Source organism: Xiphophorus maculatus, chromosome 23, assembly GCF_002775205.1.
Source record: "Xiphophorus maculatus strain JP 163 A chromosome 23, X_maculatus-5.0-male, whole genome shotgun sequence".
Lineage (NCBI taxonomy): Eukaryota > Metazoa > Chordata > Actinopteri > Cyprinodontiformes > Poeciliidae > Xiphophorus > Xiphophorus maculatus.
The window spans coordinates 13,889,771-13,910,630 of NC_036465.1; positions in this window are offsets into that span (position 1 = coordinate 13,889,771).

Consider the following 20,860-nt stretch of genomic DNA (forward strand, 5'->3'; position numbering starts at 1 on the left):
TCTGTCACAAAGGGATTGTCTTTTTCCTCTCCTGAGCTCTTTGATTCACTCCCTGTCTGGAGCTCAGAGGCCTCATCATCATCTTCATCATCAGCAGCAGCAGCTCTCCGTCTCGCTGCTCGGCTCTACAGGATGGTGGAAAAAATAAACAGATGGAAGAGCGAGGGATAAAGAATCAGAGGAAGGATGTAGGAGTTCAAACTGAGAGAGGAGGAGGGTATAGATGCAGCGCCTGCGGTCAGATGGATGGAAGGATGAAGGGGGGGAAGAGAGGGATGGAGAGACTGATGAACTCATCTAACGGAGCTGTGGGTTTTTTAATAAGCAGCAGACTGTGAAGCCTCTCTCCAACCAGTTACTCTGAATAATGAGAGCAAGAGACACGCAGGATGAGAGGATGAAAAGACAACGAGACTCATTATCCCGCCACCAATTTTCATCACTGTCCCGTCAGTAATCCCTCTCCCTCCTCGTCCTCCGCTCCCCCTCTCCGTTTCCAGCCGTCCTCGACTCTGTTTGAGATGACAGATGAAGACCAATTAACGCTAACTGTTTTGGTAACTTGAAGGCTGATTCCCTGCCATCTTCCAGAACGTGTGCTGATAATCTCGTAGGTCCTGGAAATTACTTGCTGCCCGCGGCCCCGCCGGCTCACCTGTGTGCGTGTGTCTGCTCCAGTTTAACACCCCCAGGAGAAAAGCTCAAGTGGAAAAGCCTCTGAAAGTGTAACAGCAGTGTAAGCTCCAGTGTTTGATGAACAGTCATTAAACCTGCTGGCTTTGATGCAGACTAACAAGTTACCTCCCTCTCAACATCCTTTGGCGTCTTAAAATATTTGCTGTTTTATCTCTTTCCACCAGAATAAACTTGAAAATTGTTCCTCTCCCATATATTTTGCTTTTGTCATTTTAATCTAAGCGACTCTGACTCAGAATCAGTGTCTTCCTGCTGTTTCAGGTTTTGCAGAAAAGCTCTTTGTATGCAAAACGACGTGATTTTTGCCCATTAGCAGTTTTGCTGAATGGTTTTTATTACGACAAGCTCTCTTGATGTGTTTCCTCCCTCCTCTCATGCTGTGTCTCAGCTGCTCATTGTGTTTGTGCACGCTTGGGCAGCGCAGCTAATCGGACTGTGAAGAGATAATTCATTTATATGCAGATTTTTTTGTCAGATAATTGCACAAAAAACGTCAATCGTCGCACAAGGTGACACAAAACGTATCTCTGAGTGTGTGTAGCAGGCAAGTAAATAAGTAAAGATTTATTGGCATAAAAGTTTTATAAATGGAAGAAGAACTTTACAATAAATGAGTTTATCTTGATGCAATTTGTTCTTTCTGAAAGGAGCAGCTCATCAATCAGGGTTGAGAGATTTTCACACCAGTAACCGCTGATAAATAGAAATATGAGTTGACGGCTACACAAACCTTTTGTCCATGATACAAAAACGAGTGATTTTGAATCAAGCTTTTTCTCCAGTCCAATCTGATTCTTAAGTTAAATTAATAAAATCTGTTATGGATGTGCTTGAAACCTCTTGCTTCAAAGTGCATCAAAATAACACACATTTCATCATTATTACAGTTCCAATCAGCAAAAACTCTCCATCGGCTTGAATGTCCTCTTCATTTTATTTACTTCATTTATTTAGACTCTTCAGACTTAATTTAAGAGCAAAGATCTTCACCTGAATCTCAAAAGCAAGAATTGGATTCACAAGTCTGGATTTCCTAAACCACACAGAGACATGAATCTTCAAATATAAACATACGCAAAATAAGGGAGGCGCGATATGTCTGCACTAACATCAGTTTCATTCATTAAAGCACGCTGGCAAAACTATTATGTTGAGCTTCATTATTTTAAAATATAGCTATAAATGCTAATATACAAAAGAGCAACAGTCAATTAAAAACTTCCAGGAATCTGTTACGCAAATTTGTGAGAGATAAAGATGTCAAATAAAGCTGCAGAGTTCAACTCTGAAGCCCATTTCTACAGCTTAACCTGACTACAGGTCTCAAGTTTCCCTTTTTATTTTAATTTAAAGCCACAAACAAGTTGTGGTTAAAGATGGGACCCTCAATCTGAGGCCTAAATCCATCAGTGTCTTTTTTTCTTGTCTTTTTTTCCTCATTCTGCTGCAAACCAGGACGCTGAAGTCTTCTCACTCCTTGTCATCCGGGTTAGTCTCCAGGGTGTGATCAGGAATGCATGTCTCCGTGCTGACAGCATTATCACCTGGGTTTGCAGCAGTGGGGCAATCTCTGACTGCCATTTCACAAGTTTTTATTGTTATTTCCAGGAAATCATTCAGCCACCCCACCCAGCCAGACTCCAACACATCCTCTGGGTCCCGAGTGTTATGGCCCTAAGACGGATGCTGTGGAGGACGACGCATGGGATCCCTTGTGCTGTACAGAATGACGGGAGAGTGAGCGCTGCAGAGATGGAGACTGTCCGTCTGTGAGGATAAAGTACTCTGAAGGAGGAAAGAGTTTCTGTGGCAAAGTTTCCACTGAAGGACTATCACTTCCCTGATTGGGTTGTGGATTATACTGGTACCTCAAAATCTTTCAAAAAAGCTTCTTTTGATGCTCAACTTGTCAGAAAGTAACTAAGTCAATGCAGAAAATCCAGGATTGCCATTATCAATACAGATACCAATACCTTTTATTGTTTATGTTTGATGTACAGCTCTGGAAACCTTCTGGTTATTCCACCAAATATTGATCTCTGAACTCTTCCTGAGTTAAAACATTAGTATTGTTGTTTCTAAATGAATATGAACTTGTTTTCTTTGCATTATTAGTGGTCTGAAAGCGCTGCATCTTTTTCATTATTTTGACCATTTCTCATTTTCTGCAAATAAATAAAAAATTTTTGCTTGGAATTTCAGAGACATGTTGCCAGTAGTTCAGAGAATAAAAGACAATGTTCATTTTACTCAAACATTTACCTATAGAGAGTAAAATCAGAGAAACTGATCAATTTTAAGTAAATTTTTTCCAGAGCTGTATCATCAAACTTTTGACCATCACGTGTTTTTGTGATAATGTCCTAGTTTTTACTTTGTTAAAACGTAAGATAAAATTTTGACAAATTTTCAGGTGTTTATAAAATACTTATACTAACATGATAAACAGAAACAATGGAAAACCAAAAAAAGTGAATTTTCTCCCAAATAAACAAAATCCAAAAACATTATAATTATATAATAGCTGAGAAACTACAATACAAAAAAATAAAATAAAATTTCAAGAGGGAATCTTAAACTAAAGTATTGATCTTATCAGGCTATTGTTCCATTATAGATATTATCAATATTTCAGACCAATTCTCACACCTGTACTACATCAAGAGTCCCTGCTTGAAGTGAACGTTATAGTTATGGGTTAGACTATTTATTAGGTTGTCTGATGGTTGGTATCTCGTTAGCATACATAATTCTGTGTATTTATTGTTATGTTTGTGTTTGAATTCATGAAATGAGGAGAAATGTGTTGTTAGCTTTTGTTGCTAATAGTGATTAGCTGCAAAAGAAAAGCCGAATTCACAGTTTCTCTGCTTACAGCTTGAACATTCAACTCATCGTCCCCAGAACTCATATGGGTCCCACTTTTTATCCAGAATTGAAACATTTTCAGACAATTAACAATGTGCAACCCACCAACATTACCATATGGGGTAATGTTTCTCCATCCCGTCTCTTACCCATTTGAGATCCGTCTGTAAATGTTGACTGTTTTTTTATTATGAGCTTGAACGGCAGCAACCTCCACTCACTGAGCACAACGATAAACAGATTGGATCCGTTTTCCAACTCCAAGGTAGAACACAGAATGGTTGGACCTGAGATATCCAGAGGTAACCAAACAACACCTCCTCTCCCTATAAGCAGGTTTGTTTTTGCTGCTTTCTGCTCAGCTGTTCTGGACGAATCTAAATAATAAGATCTACTATCTGTATGAGGTTAGCACATTGCAACATCCACTACCTGCTGTGAAAGCTAAACCTAAACATCCTTCTTGAAATTTCTCCAGCGTTCATGTGTAATATTTGCATATAATTTACATCTTCTGCTGTTTGTGTCGAGACAAAAGTAGTCAGTGGATGAAACTGTTAGGAAAATTACAGAAAAACTCAAAAGACTGAGCGCTGCTCTGCACAAAGGAGTGAAATTTTATTCTTTATTATGTAGGTTTGACAGTGAAATTGCCAGCATCTGCCATAGTCTTTCAGAATGACCTTTGTATGAGACAGGCGCTCAAATATGAGTAAGTAATGTTGACAGTGGCTTCAGGGATTTGAAGAATCATTCATAGAAACCACTGACTCTCTTCAGCTACAAGTATATTTGCAGCTTGAGATTTTGTTCTGTGGTTTATTTATGTTTTTGTGAAGAACCTGAACTGCTCTGGTGATCTGATAGTAAGATAAAAATCAAAACTGAGCAAGCTTAGGTACTGAGATTCCTAAATATTCAGTTCACATAAACACAGATTTAAATTGCTTCTATGCTTTTTCCTTTTTGTCCTAATTGAATATTTGTAAGGATGCTCTCCTTAGCTGCACATATTTCATTTTTCTTCATTTAAAGGTGTTTACGCTGCATGTTTTCACCATCTTAACGCATTATGCAAATCGCTTTAACATTTGTCTGAGAGAAATCCTTCACTTTGCCTTTGGCACAGAGGCTTTATTGGAAACTACAGCTGTTGGCAGAAAGAAGGTTATGACTCTTGATGTTTGGATTCAGGTAATCACATCAAGATCCAAGATTGGAGTTGCCTTCATAAAAACGGCAAGCTAAAGTATTATTCCAGCTGGGTCTTGTTAGCTAAAAATGCATTTAGCAACAACATAAACGATGGTTTTGGGCCATTTTAACCCAATTAATTAATTACACCTAATCACGACTGTAAACGCTGCTGCAGGTGGCTCACATCAGAAGTAAATCCAATTAGTGATGACAATCAGGAATGTAATTGCAATTTTCAGACAATATGAGGAAACAGAACAACAGCCTGTTGTATGTAGGATGAAGGCCTTGAACGTTAATCTAGCTACAGTGAGTTCTGAAAACATTAGGCTTAAAAAGAATAAAATATTTTTTTTTGTTGTCACACTTTCAGGTCATCAAACACTTTTAATACCAGGGAAAGAATTGCACAATGAATACAAAATGGGTTTATTTAATAATAGAAAAGGTTATCTGCACCAGCCTGACCCAAGCTCAAAAAGTAATTGACCCCTTCTGTCAGATAACGAGCTAACTGTGATAATCAGGCTTGAGACACTGACTGATTACTGCCTTAAATTAGTTAAATAGAACCTGTCTGTCAGCATGAAGTTGGTTAAAAAGAAATCAATAACCAACACATCATTCTTCCATCTAAAGAAATTCAAAACCGGACGAGAATCAAAGTAGCTGTCAGTCTGCAAAGAAAGCAGAGAGAGTCAACATATGCAAAAGAGGAAATATGGAGGAGTGGTGAACAGATCTAAATGTTCACACAAAAAACACAGAGGATGGAAAAATGTTTAGGATGCATTTTCTTTTTCAGAAAGGCCAAATTGGTTTGGTCAGGTTTTCCCCCTTAGTAAAATGTTTTTTTGCTATTGTTCATTTTTTCACACATTAAAATGTGTTGAATAACCTGAAACCCAAACTTGGAGAGAAAAAAGCAAAAACAAATGAAATGTTGTTGGGGTAAATACGTATTCAGGGCCTTTTAGATTAAACTACACCACAAAACGCCAAATTAAACTATTAAAATTACATTTATCTAGACACGAGGGGGTCTAACAGATTATTAAGAACCTTTATGTCTTAGATTTACTTATTTTAAATAACATTTATCTTTTAAATTACTCTTACTTAAAAGAATAATGTAAGCCTTTTCCACTGAGGAGTGTTTTTCTTGTACATTAGCAGAAAGTTAACTTTAACTAATTGGCATTAGATTTAAGATATTCTCTAAACTCTAATAAATTATTCATCTCCATTGTTGAATCTGATAAAAAAAATTTACACTACAATATAAAATATCTCTACCACTGTAGGGTACAGCTAGAATTCAGTGCTAATGATGAATTAATGTTAGAAAACTGATTTAAATTTTAAAGTAGCTAATATCCACAGCAGTTTGTCCATTTTTCAGATTCCTGTTTTTTTGTTTTATCACTGAACTTTTGAAATAGAAGTTATGAAAATAGTATATTTACTGTAACAGCTCTCAAGGACTGATCCTTTTCAGCTTCTGTCTTCGTGTCTGAACACAGCGGATCTGAAGTCAAAGTTTAAAGCAGCAACATTCATCTCCATCTTTTAAGGAGTTTGCACTGTTGCCACTGAAGGGATCTTCACATCTCTTCACTGTTTAATTTATCTGCTTTCCATGAAAGAAATGTTCAGAAGAATAAAGCAGCCTTTTTTGGTGGATAATGGGTAAACCTTCAAATTAAGAAAACTGAACTGACTTGCCTCTCATTACAGTCCTCAGTATGTTATAACAGTTTATTTTATTGCGTACTCATGCATGATTGTAATTGTGTTTCTTATTTAATTGGAACACCACAATTGCTAAATAGTTTTTTTCTCAGCGTAATATTGATAAAGTTTTGAACACATTTACAATGGAAATGCAGCTGGTGACCTGATGCAATTATTAATTACAGTTACGTGATCAATTGAACTAGACTGCACTATATTTGGGGTTTAATTTGAATGTTGCAATATGATTGATTTAATCAAAAGTGAACTTGGGCCTAATTTTACTCAGTATGACATAAACTTGATCTGTTGGGATTATAAAGTGCCTTCAAACGGCATTTTGTATAGAGACGCATAAACATAAACAGATTTAATGTAAAAGTTTTCGCATTAAAACAAAAACACCTTAATCAGTCAGCTTTGAAGCTTCATCTACAAGTATGAACCAGTGCATAAACATTTACAGTCAGAGGAACAGAAAATAGATGAACATGCTGTAAAGTCCAAAGGCTGCACTAAATGCTGGTTGATTGGACATAATGAGTTGATGAATAAAAAGTTAACACCACATTGAAAATGGACGGTTTCAGCAATTAAATATATGGTTTGCTCTACACATCTGCTTATGTTTTATGCGCTGAGTTTGAGTCGTGTTGATTACAGGGAGGAAGATCTATGCTCTGAATCACATTTTGAAAACTGCAGCTGATCATTGAAGGAGCTTTGAGTTCAGTTACTGAGTCAAGCTTGGAGTGAGAGACATCATCCAGGACTGATGTCAGTGTGGCTTCTGTCCTTCTGTCTCCTGTCACCGGGTACAGAGTGGAGGCCATATCCAGTCTTTTCAGCTCCATAACAGACAGATATGACTATCATCAGGTAGGATGGATGTGATCTTTTAAACTCCGTCTACTGGTACGAATGGTGTTTGAGCAAAGGGAGCCACCAGCAGCCTGAACTTTTGTTACGAGACAGACTGCGTTCATGTTCACATACTCCCTGTTGTCTTAATTTTGTAGCAGAAATCGAGACTCGCTGAACATTTTTAGCAGACAGGAGTGACACCTAGTGTGGTCTTCTGCTGCTGTAGTTCATCTGCTTCAACATGTTGTACATTCAGAGATGTTAATCTGCATAATATGACTCTAAAAAGTCACGAAATGTTATGATTTTATAGTTGTGTGCTAATGGAAAAGTTTGACCCAAGCTTACTTGCATAGCAGGAAACAGATGCAGGAATAAAGAACAACTGTACGTTTTGTCTGGGACATCTGACCCTTGGGTGATCTATGCTTTGCAGAAGATGCAGTGAGGAAACTTGTTTTAGAAGAAGCTTGTGTCAGCACTCGAAGCAAACTACAGGAAGTGATGGTACATCCATATGTGTGAGAGATGAGAGTGTTTCAGTGCTTGGTGAGGGTGAAGATGTCTATAAGTGTGAAGATGACTCTGGCTTCTTCATACCCTGAGGGGTGCTGACCTGTTCTCCTTACCGGTAAGAAATAAACTGACTTTGAAGACTTGTTCTTATCTGTCTTCATTTAATTAAGTGCTGAAGTCCAGCTTTTCAAAACAGCAATAATCTGACGGCTGAGTGCAGTTGATGTTACAACTGCGCTGAAGAAGGGCTTTCGTCAACACTACAAACTCTAACGAACAGAAAAATGTTCCTGGCATGTCTTAGGTTTCCTGTAAACATCTTAGATGACTCAAATGTGGAACATTAAACTCTGTTTCCCATCAGTAAACATGGAGGTAGCATCAGTCAGGCACTGCGCCGCTGCTCTGCCTTGGTTGAGGGTCTAGGTAAATTACTTATCAAAAAAATCACAAATACGGGATTCAATTTGTAGCTTAAAAATGAAATGACATATTTATTTAATTCTTATTAATGCCCTGACCTCAACCCAACTGAAAAAGCTGTTCTATGGTGTATGAAAGGTTGTTTAGTTGAGGAATTCAGATAAATTAGTCTGAATGTGTTTAATAGGAGGGAACGGTTCATCGTGTCCCTGCTGTGGCGCACGCCTCATCAGCACAGGCAGAAAATGTTCCCTCTAGTAATGATTTCAAAAGTTACCAGTATTTACAATCCTCCACAGCCAGTGACACAGATTTGTGAAGCATAAGTTTGGTCACATTTGTGCCTATTTTGTATTATAAAGCATATTCATGAGTAATTAATCCAGAAATACTTACAATTCTTGCAGCTTTAGCAGCAAACAAGAAACACATAAATGCATGCAGAAATAATTTAATTCTCACTCACGATCATTTTCAGACTTTTCTACCAGGTCGCATCAAAATTCAAGCATTCTGTGAGGTTATTCCTCCAGAGTGCAGACATAAATGTCAGACCTGTGATGTTTAGAGTGTAGAAAAGGCATAAATCTTGTAATACACCAGCAGCTCTGGGCTGCTTTTTCTCCAGAGTTTCAAAGCCATAAAACTCAGATTGAAAAACTACCTTTATAGAAAAGTACAGAGTTCATATTGGAGGAGAGTGAAAACCAGTCTGGAAAGTAGGAACTCAATTCTTTACTCGGCTCGTGTCAAACTAAGTCCGGTGAGGATGATTTGCTCCTAATATTGAGGTACTCAGAACTGTTGATACCAGAGGAAGTAGCTGCTGAACGCCCGGCTGCTGAAGAGGTGTGGTGAGCTATACAAATACGTGATTATGTGTGCTGAATTATTAACGAAACCTTCCAGGCCTTCTAAAGGTGTTTCTGTTGTATGAAAATTGAGTCTGCAGCAGCGGCTGGCACTCAGAGCGGATGAGCATCCAGCAGCTCTGTGAGACGGCTGATGCGTATGGATGAGGCCGTGATGGGGGCAGCGAGAGAAGAGGGCGGAGAGCCATGTTTACGGGTGGGGGGTGGCGAGACCAGTAAACTGCTTGTGAAATGAAAATGGCTCTTTAGCAGAATCCAGGACACTTGGGCGCTGCGCTGGATCAATGTCTCTGATTTACTGTCTGAAAGCCTGTCAGAGAGAAAGAGAGGCAGGGTGGGGGGGGTAAGATGGAGAGAAGTTAGAGCTTAAGAGGTGGAGGAGTCTTTAATGGAAGGAGAAAGCGGAGAGACGGGGAGCGCTAAGGATGGAGAGGGAAATTGTCCATCAGAGTGACAGTGCAAGGAGGGAAAATCAGAGGGATTGCTCCTCAAGTCCTCACAGCCAAGATACAAAATCAATCAGTCAAGTCAGTGGGGAAGGGCAATCTTGTTTTGTGCAGGGAATTGGTGCGGCCATTTGGGGTAAAATCGATAAGGGACACATGGTGCTTCTTAAATCCTGACTATCCCACAGAGGCGAGGTTATTGACAAACAGGGCAGTGGATGCAGGGCGTACACAGATCCTTACCTTGACCTGTTTGGAAGGAATCCATGTTCTTATGGTGCCTTGAAACGCAGATAAAGGTGACTGGTAATATTTATAATTGTAGTAAAACCTAAAGCAGAAGTGCATCAGAGGTAGAAGGTATGTGTTTAATGTTTCCCATTTCCCACAAGTTTTATTTGTCAGTTCTCCAGAAACCATATGTTTTAAGTTAGTCCTCAAAACTCTTTAATTACTTTCAAAAACTTGATGCTGAAAAACGAAAATGTCTGTTTGCTTTGTTGCTTTTTTTAAAAATCCTCACAATCTGATGACAGAAAAAGAAAAACATGATTTATTTAAATGATCCTACCCCAGCGCAGATGCCTACAGTTTGTTTGTTCATGCTTTTCATATAAAGAGGATCATGGTGTATAATTTCCTTATGCAACATCTGGTCGCTCAGTAAACTGGATTTGATGATAAAATGCAAAATAAAATTAATCATCAAACACAGACTGTACATTAAAAACTTTTGTGTCTACTGAACTGTAGGGGTAAATTCAAATGAGAACCAGATAAAGTCAAATGTAAAGCCTATATCAATTTATCAGAATCACTTGGTAACTTTGGGTTTAAATTTGAGGTTCACTCAAGGGTTTGTGCAAAGCTTCATGGTGCTGTATTCAGAAAGATCTTAATGGTTTGTGTAAACCTGTTGGTGAATTATAGCTGTTATGAGATCAACAAAACAAATTAATGGTAATGATCCAATAAGCAGTAATTGTCAGTAGACAAATAAAGTTTTCTGAATGCTCTCTATCTCAGATAAGTATTTCCTCTGAAGCAGAAACCTAAGAATGAAAATCTGAACCAGCAAAGTAGATTTTTTAGTTATAGCTTTTAAACACAGTAATTAAAATAAAGGAAGTAAAAGTCAGCATATCGTAAATAGCAGCTATAACCCCAGTTACACTACGTCTGTGCATGCGGTTGCATATGTTACACTTTCTCTAGCTCGCTAATTAAAAATGCCACATATTGCACGTGAAATTTGTTGAAATACTGCAGCAATGCCTTGGCTTTATTGGCTAAAATAACTTGGGAAAACAATCACAGCTCAATACTTCACTTCCAGTGTCCGTCATGGCTGTTCAACTTAATTAGGTGACACAGTTACAAAGGGTCAACAGACTATATGCAGGGGTTTGAACCTTCATCCCTATAAAGCTTAGGCAAAAATGAAGCTGCAAAAAGAAAACCCTTTAAAATTACTGTAAAAGTTAACCTTTAAATTTTACAAGTTCACTGGGAAACACACACACATACAAAATACAACACTGCATAGACTTGATGTGTTGCCAAGTGTGGTTCATTTCTGAGCAAAACTCAAAATGCATGTTTAAATACGTTGCGTGAGGTCCGTGATTTTTTATTTTTATCTTTAACCCTCCTGTTATGTTCGTTTCTAGGGTACAGCAAAAATGTTCGTGGGTCAATTTGACCCAGGGAGTGTTTAATCATGCAATAGTGTCAGAAACCAAAAAATTCCTCCAAAACATTTTTGTATCTGATTATTAACTCCAATACTAACCATTTCAATCAATATTTGTGCAATGATGTTTTATTATTTCTCAGAAATTAAGGATCAATGACGACAACCTGCTCATTTACTCATTTGGACATAAAAAATGAAATTTAGATTTTTAATGTCCACTGAAAAAAACCTAGACACAAAAAAACAATAATTTCCTTGAAGTTGACCTTTGGTAGATTATTTTATATTATACTTTTTTTTTTTTTACCAAAGGGTGATCTTTATAATTGAACTTGAGACACACATACTGTTCTGGGTCAAATTGACCCGCTGATTAAAATCAAGATAAATGAGTCATGCAGAGAGTATTTATGTTTTCATCCACTTCTGCTGAGTGTCACTCAGAGTGGGTGGAGTTTGTCCACAGGAACAGAAAAGATTCCCGTCAAAGGTTGTGTGAACACCTACTTTCTCGCAGTTTCCTAGTGAAGTAAAGAGAATAGTGAGAAAGTGGGCTTGTGTGTGTGTGGTTGCGTGTGTTTGTGTGTGAGTGTGTGTGTGGTGAAATATGGTTCATAACTGCAAGGAAACATATAGAATTGGACATTTTAAAATCTTTTTTTGCACTTTAACCTGACTGCCGGGTCAAATTGACCCGAACAGTATCGATGTAAAAAGTAGACCTAGGGTTTGGTACAAATGTGTAAAATGAATAAATTTTCAACTTATGTCTAGAGTGCACCTATTAAGACAAATAGAAAACGTTTCATGCAAAAAAAATGCTTCTATTTTTTTTTTTAATTTGTAAATTTTAAAACGGGTCAATTTGACCCGGAACATAACAGGAGGGTTAATGTGGACATATTATGCAAAATTCACATTTTCACGTTTTTGTGCTTCCCCTTTTGTAGTTGTTGCTTCTAAAAACATCCCAAGTACTTACAAAAAATTCCGTGTTTTGGCCAATGAGTTGTTTTTTTTTTGTGTTTTTTTTTTTGGCAAACCTGCTGAATTTAGCCAGGAACTGCCCGTCACCTAGCAACCCCAGCCAAACCAGCTCGTCACCTAGCAACTAAATCTGAGTTCCAGAAACTTCGGTCAGCTGGTTTCACCGCTGTCTGCGCTGTACAATAACTGCTGGAAGGGACAAGTGTTTGTTGTTGGCTTACCAGTCAGAAACCATTTGCGCATCTGTTTGAGTGTAAGACTTGAGTTAGGGGGCGTGGCCGAAACGAAACAACTCATTCTGGAAGAGAGTAGAAAGAGCTTGCTAAAGTGTTCTGCTTGACGATTTTGGTGACTTCTTATTCTTCCTCAGACAATGTCTTCATCTTAAAACGAAGATGTATCGTGGGTACATTTGTTTTGTCTCCATAAAGGGACTCTACCTGCTTGTCCACACACACAGACAGGGGGCGCTGTGGGAACCAGGAATACACAAGAGACGTCTTGAGTGTTTTCCAGCACCCTGGGGACATCCAAAAGTCTAGGGCGTGTGTGTGGTAGACTGTGTGTGTTTTGTTTTTATTTTGAGTGTTTAATGTATTAAAAGGGGCCGGGGTAATGAATTATAATCTTTAATGCAAAAACCGATCGATACCACCCAGAGAATAAATCAGCTTTTACTGAGCGCGTCAAAGCCCCTTAATACACTAGAGGAGAGAAAGGGAGTGCATGGTGGGTGAGGTAAGAGGGGGAGTTAGGAGCTGGGACAAACTATTAATGGAGGAGGAGGAGGGATCCTGAATGAACCAGAGAGAGAGATGAAGGCCACCAGGGTGAAACAAAGGCGAGGGGGAGTACGAGGTAAATAGAAGGAGAAGAAGAAATAGATGGATGGAAGTTATAGAGGAGCAGTCTCACCTCTGGGTTAACCTCATTGAGTAAAAGCCCGGTGGAAGCACATAGACTCTGACAGGTTTGCGAGGAGGAGAGGTCGCAGGGTCACTCACTCAGAGGTACTTGTTATTTCTTCCATCCAGTTGCATTGTGTTCACTCCCAGTGACTTTCTCCCTGATTTCTGTCGCCAGAAGCAAAATATTAATTTAGTTATGCCCGCACCCCTGAGTTCAACACCGCGTTGCTGGAGGAGCTCGGTCTCTCCATGGCGGAGAGCTTTAACTGGGCAGATATGCAAAGAAATTCAAGAATTATCAGCTTGTATTGACCAACATTATGTTTTAGTTTTCTGTGCTTTCTCCAAGCCCAAATCCCATTTCACCCCTTGCCCCGAGCAATTGGTTTGAATTGCTTTTTTTTTTTTTTTTCCAGTGTTACCCCCTGGCTCCTAATTTAAAGTCACAGGAAGCAGTGGAGAAAATTGATGATGAACAACACACATAAATCACGGTTTGGTGAGTGGCTCGGGTTGGATGTCACGTTTTGGTGAGGGTTTGGTGCAGCAGAAACAAGAAATGCATCCCAGCTCCTGGTTTTCCTTTTGTTTATTTTGTGCAGAAAATAACCAGCACAAAAACAGAGAGGGATCAGCAAACCGCTGCTGCAAGTAAAGGAAGGTAGGATTTGAAATCTATATTTTTCCTCATGAAAAACTGTGTACATCAAAATTTAAAATTTACATGTTTGATATTAACAGAAGAAAAAACGGTCAAGCAATTATTTCTGTTAATTTTAGTGATTATGGCCTAATGAAAACCCTGAATTCAGGATTTATATTACAGAAATTTTATGTTATGGAGGACAAATCAGTTGTCCAGCGGTTACCCTTCACAGGATGGGTCAGTCACATTGCTGCCTCTACAGTGTAGAGTCTACACTATAACCAGTCATATTGACAGGAAGTTGAGTGGAAGAAAAAAGTGTTGCAGAAAAAGCTGCACAGTAGGCTAGAATAGAAATAGCATTTATTGTCCCACAAAGCAATTAGGATAACCACCGCCTTAAGAGAATATTGGTGGATATTTTCAAATGAAGACTGTTGCTCAGTGGACCTAAAGTCAATTTTGCAGATGAAAGTAAAGTTTGCTTTTCACTTAGAAATGAAAACATCAGACTCTAGAGATGTGGAATTTTAAAATTTTATTTTAAAACTAAAATTTTAAGCAATAAAATTTTAGTTCAGTGAGAAAAATTTCTAGGGTTTCATTTGTTTTAAGCCATAATCATCAATAATATAAAAAAAAACATGTAAATACATCACTTAGTGTAACCAATATTACTTTTTAACTTCAAGAAATAAAATAATTTTTGTGTATTGATCTGTATCTGCAGTTCTCTGTTTTGAGACTATCCAGATATTTTTCTCCACTGCTCTCATAATGTTTTAATTTTCTCATGAGGCCGCCCGCCTCCTGCCTGCATTTGGATCCACCAACATGACAGAGTGGGATAAACCTGGGAACAGATACAGATAGGGTGCAGATTATTCACAGGTCTGTTTTTCCAGGTTTTACAGCGTGCAAGAGTTAAACGTTAGTTTCTGGGATTCATCTCTCTTTCTCTTGCAGAATTGTTACAACAAACAGATGCATGAGGTTTCACATGGTATTATCTTTGCTCAAAACCTTCAAAAGGTTTTTCTGAATGTTGGTCCCATCTGTTACCTTAAATATATATTTTTTTATTTGGTAAGATGGACGACAGGAACTCTTGTAAAAAACATACAATTCCCTCATGTTGAAGAACCGATAAACTGGGGTCACCCTAAAAATGTGACTTACCTTAAATATCCTGAGCGGCAAAGAAAAAGCAAGTAAGGGTTAAAGAGGAACTTTGGATTCGGTTGCAGAGATTGATCTCAGATGTTCACAAACAAAAGCCTAATGCAACTCTGAGCATTTAGGATGTCTGCCCCGTTCAGTCAGCACACTAAGTGGTTTAAGCGAGGCTTTTGGTCGCTGGAGACTCTTTAGTGAGACACAGTGATTAAAATTTGATAGCTCAAGCCAGGACTGGAGGTACATCAGCAGGGCAAGGCAAAAAAGAAACACAGAGGATACGGAGGTGGGGCGAGACAACTTAAAAAATAAATAAATAATAGTATGTTTGGATAGAAAAAGGAAATCCAGAGAGGTATCTTTACACGTAAAGGAAGGCTACAAACGTTGAAAAAGACGATTGAGAAGTGATTTTTACCGATCCTGTTACTCCCCTCAGGTGCTCAATAATTAATCAGCTGAGCAGACTCCTGAGATGCAGCAATGATGCCAGCCAAGGCAGCATCCATCATTCATCGCTTAAGGAATCAGAGCTGGAGATAACATTTAATCACTCATTTTGTGGCAGAGTTCCTCATGAAGCACAGAACCTTGTATCATCTCCAGTTTTATTGGGGGGTTTCTGAGGTGGATGGACACGGCGTGCGTGTTTTTAGAGCTGAAGGACAGAGCTGGATGTTTTTAAAGAAATGTTGCATTTGTGTTTGAATCAACAGAGCAATATTCCACTTAAACTAAGCTGCTAATTGTTTTTCTCCTTGCTACGTTGAAAGGTTGGGCTGGAAAGCCAAATTTTGTTTTCACTCCTTCTTGTCATAAACCTTAGTGAACCTTTCACGTCCTACATGCAAACCTGCTGTTTGGTCAGAATTTCGTTGGCATCTGTTCATGTGGAAAATGGACCCCATTACTCAGGTCTGTTTTGGTCCGACACCTTCTTTTCTTTTTTTCGTTATTTCTGGAGCAGTGTCTTTAAGAACCAGTGTATTTATTACTATTTAACAAGAAAAACTAACTGAAAATAAAAAATGTTATGTTCTTCTGTCAGTGGTTGTCCTGATGACAGATTCTTCCACTTGATTTGTTGATCTGTGCAGAGTCACCATGAGCCTCTTGGCTGCTTCTCTGAACAGTAATTTCTTTAGCTGGCCTCTCAGTTTCAGTGGCAGCCATGTTTTCAGATGAAGCATTCATGAGATACTCAGCGATCAGGATTTTTGTTTTAAAGCCAAACTCTGCTTTAAATATCACAACTTTAGCTCATTGATAGCTTCTGAAGCCACCTGGATTATATTCTCAGAATAATTGGGAGAGATTACAAAAGCATGCCGCACTTTTTAGATTTTCACTGAAACAACATTTTTAAAAAATCTTTTAATTTTCCTTTAGAATGCACTTTCACATAAAATCTAAATAAAATAATCTACTGCAAAAAGCGAGAAGCTTTTGCGAGATGCTGTGTTTAAATTTAGTAAAATAACCAGCAAACAGATTTGCACGAGGCTTTGCCGAGTTTATAGCTTCACACTTCAGCTTTTCCTCTGTGGGGGCTGTCTGTCTGTGTGCCTGAGGGCGTGTGATTGTTGCATCGCACTCATAATAAGCCTCTGAGTGACTGGCAGAACCAATATCTTGCTTTCGCTTTGCCCTGCGTTCAGTGAGGCGGCTCGGTGTGCAGCTCCCGTCATGCATCTCAATTCCACAAACACAATATTCAGAGCCAAGAAAGGGAGTCTGTTTTTTGATTAATGTCACCATGACAACTACATAATTCATGAATTGTATTAGTGATCCATTTGTCATTTGCAAATCATAATTCAGGATGTGCTTGGGGAGGGCAGGCCTCCGAGAACCTGCTATTGTCTCTAGCAATCATCAAGAAAAGAACCGGGGGAAACGCTGACTTGTCCTTGTCCTTGTCTGGGAGGCAGAAGCTGCTTGTTTCGTAGGAGAGCACTTTTAGCTTCATAATGACCTCTCAGGTCTGCTCATTTGGGAAGCTTGCATCCTAATTCCTCCCTCTTCATCTGTCCGTCTGGCTGTCTGTTGACAGAGGCCTGGTCGGCTCTACACTGACACCATTTGGTGCAGCAGTGGAAGGAAATAAAGAGGACGCTCATGAAAGCAGCGGGGCAGATCATTCCTAAATAGATCAATGGCTGGATTTTCAGCAGAGCCCTAAAATGAAATGGGATTGCCCTCCTTTCTAAGCCAGCTGGTGGGGTTTTTCCCTGTTTGGCCAGCTGTACCCCGACCAGATCTGGGTGTTACAAAGAGATTTAGCATTGTTTTGCTTCCTGACCCACAGAGTCAGACAGGATTGCAGGAGACAAAATATTTTCCCTCTTGGATCTCAGATTTTATCTTCTAATATTGAACATTTTACTCACTTCCTGTGTGGTTTCCACTCCTACCTAATGTGGGAAAAACACGGCCATCTTTTTAAAGCCACGCTCCTTTGAGTTCGGATAAACCAAGTTTAAGAAGTGGCAATCAGAAGAAACAGCAGGAACGTTTCCAGCTAAACCTGCAAAGGTTTATGAATGAAGCACTTCAAGCACTGACATTCTAATGCTCAAATAAAATTTGCATATGGGGGCTTTCAGTTCTCCCAGCACCTCGGCTGAGCTGCGTATGTGTTATATATGATGTACCAAACAGAATCCGCTCCGATACTCCTGGTTCCTCTGCAGGCGTCTGCAATTAAGACTCCATGCGCTCTGGAGAACGGCTGCTTGACCACTGAGGGATTTACAGAGTCGATATGAAGCCTTACAGCATTCCTGAAGGTTGCACAAAAATACCAATAAACACAATGCTAACACTGTTAACAATTAAAAGGGACTAAAGGGACTCACTTCAGTTCTGCTGTGAATAAATAATCGTTTTTCTCTTAAACTATTATAAGGTCAAGTTTAGAGGTGGATCAGGTTCCTGTGCAGATTGGGAAAGTCTGGAAGTAGATTTCTGGATTTTCTGACTCGTCTTAAATATGAGGAAAAAGAGAAATATCGAGTATGGAATAAATATTTGCATTTCCAGGTTTTATTTCCTTCCTTGTATGCTGTATTCCTGTATTCTTTCTTTTCTTGTGTCCTTCCTATACTTCCTTTCAATGTCCTTTCCCTTTTTTCCTTTCTTGTCTTCTGAGTCCCTTCTTTCTCTCTTCATTTTCAACCTTTTCCAACCTCTATTTCTGCCTTGTGTCCTTCTTTCCTTTCTTTCAATCCTTGTTTTATCCATTCCAGTCTTTCTTATGTCCTTCCATTCCTTCATTTAATTCCTTCTTGTGTATTTTCCATTTTCCATTCCTTACCTGTTTCCTTCCTATTCCTGTGTCCATCCTTCCCTTTCATTGTCTCATTTCATCCTTCCTTTTGTTCCTCATTCTTTCTTCTTTATGTCCTTTCCTTCCTCTGATTCTCCCATCCATTCTTTCCTTCCTCCCTTTCCTTATTTCCTTCCTTCTATTCTTCCTTCTTTGTGTCCTTATTTCCTTCCCTTGTTCTTGTGACCTCATGTATTTCTGTTTTTTCCCCCTTTATATCCTACCCCATTTTCTCCTTCCTTCCTTCTTCTGTCTCTTCCATCTCTCCTTCCTTACTTTAATGGCTACAAGGCCAACTTTTCCTTCTCTTTATGCTGTCTTAATATCGGACAAAGCAGCGATATCATTTTGGCGCTGACTGTGGCAGAAACCCCCGGCATTGTTAGCGGCGCTCCTTCTAACAAGACATTATACGGTATTCTGCACATGCAGCAACATGTCCACAAATAGAAACTACTTTCTATGACAGACTCAATGAGACACATATAGATTTAGTCGCTATTAAATTGTGTTTTACCGTAGGATTCACCCTGGTTGATGGACAGAGCAGATATCTTGGAAATTGGAGTAACTCAATAAAATCTAACAGTTAGTTCAACTATATCTGTGGCAAATGGGATTCTGGGAGTTTGTTTCCGCGAGGCGTCGGCCGCCTACATGAGGACGACGTGTCAGACTGAGATTGTTTAATGGTTATAAACTGAGGGTAAAAATGACCACGCTTGATACTTTAACTACTATCATTAAATCTACTCAGTATTTATTTATTATTATAGTGGTGATGGTCACTCTGCTAGCGAGCTCATAACGCTGCTCCAGTTCAGGTTTGTGCTAATAATTCAGGAAGATTTAAAAACGTAAAAAATAAAAAAACAATCAACTTCAGATTGATGTCGCAGATCTTTCTTTATCTTCAAAAAACTATTTAATGCTTTCACTTGCGACAGGTTTAACTCCCTGAACAGTCTTTGGTTTTTAACCACGGTCTCCCATGACTTTTTCTTACACTGGCTTGTCATTAAATTTACTTTCTTTTGAACCATCCCACTTTATTCATCTTTAACTTTCTGCTGACTGAAGATTGCTGACATCAGCGGATCGGAGTCTCCTGGTTTTTAAAGCACAGAGAAGACCCTTTTATAGAGGCTGGGCCCAAACCTGCCCTTTCACATGGAGACCTCGCCAACACTTGACATTTTCAAAACCTGGTTGAAAACTCAGTTTTATTCGTTGGCATTTAAACCAGACTACACCATGACATTTGACTTTTGTCTATTTGTTTGCAAAGTGCATTTTTTTTTACTGTTACACACAATCTGTTTTATTTTCAGCCCGTTTGTTTTTACACTTTTTCCTCATTCGCTTTGGTTTATTTCTTGAATGATCCTCGACATTTGCAAAGCAGTAAGTGAATTTCTCAAAACCTTTCGTATAAGCAGCAAAATAACGTGGATTATCTGCAAAAGTCAGTCAAATTGCTCAAACTCCTTGGTTCATCTCTCAAAGGTAAATATCTGGGTTAGTGAACAAGTCAGTGACCTTGGTAATAAATTCTTGTTTCCTTATGAAAAGGTAAGAGAGTAAAATAGCTTTGTCATGTTCTCAATGCGACAGTATAGTCTGGATGCTTCCAACCCTAAATCCTTTCCTCCCATTAGCTTTCAAGCTATTTTTTTATTACCTAAAACCAAATGTTTCTAAACTGAACAGTGTGAAATAATGTTGGTCAACCTGACAAATATCTGTTTAGGTAACAAGCTTTAGCTTCCATGCTAGATGGAGCACATTGTCAATATCCTAGAAGGTTTGCTTTTCATATACTTTTAGCTGAAGTGGCATCCCATTTCTAATCCATAGGATTATGACGTTGGTCCACCTGAACAGCTTCCGCTCTTCTGAGAAGGCTGTCCACAAGGTTTAGGAGTGTTTATGGGGATTTTTCTTCCAGAAGTGCATGTGTGAGGTCACACATTAATGTTGGACGAGAAGGCCTGGCTCTCAGTCTCCGCTCTAATTCATTGCACAGGTGTTCTGTCGGGTTGAGGTCAGGACTCTGTGCAGGCCAGTCCAGTTCATCCATACCAGATTCTGCCGTCCGTGTCTTACTTTGTGCGCTGGTGCACAGTCATGTTGGAAGAGGAAGGAGACAGATCCAAACTGTTCCCACAAAGTCGGGAGCATGGAATTGTCCAAAATGTTCTGGTATGCTGAATCATTCAGAGTTCCTTTAGCCCAGCTACTGAAAAACAACCCCACACCATAATCACCCCTCCAGAAAACTTTACACTCGTTACAATGCAGACAGACAAGTACGTTCTCCTGGCGACCGCATCCATCCATCCATCCATCCATCCATCCATCCATCCATCCATCCATTCATTCATTCATTCATTCATCCATCCATTTTCTTCCGCTTTATCCGGGGTTGGGTCGTGGGGGTAGCAGCTTCAGAAGGGAGGCCCAGACTTCCCTCTCCCCAGCCACTTGTTCCGGCTCCTCCGGG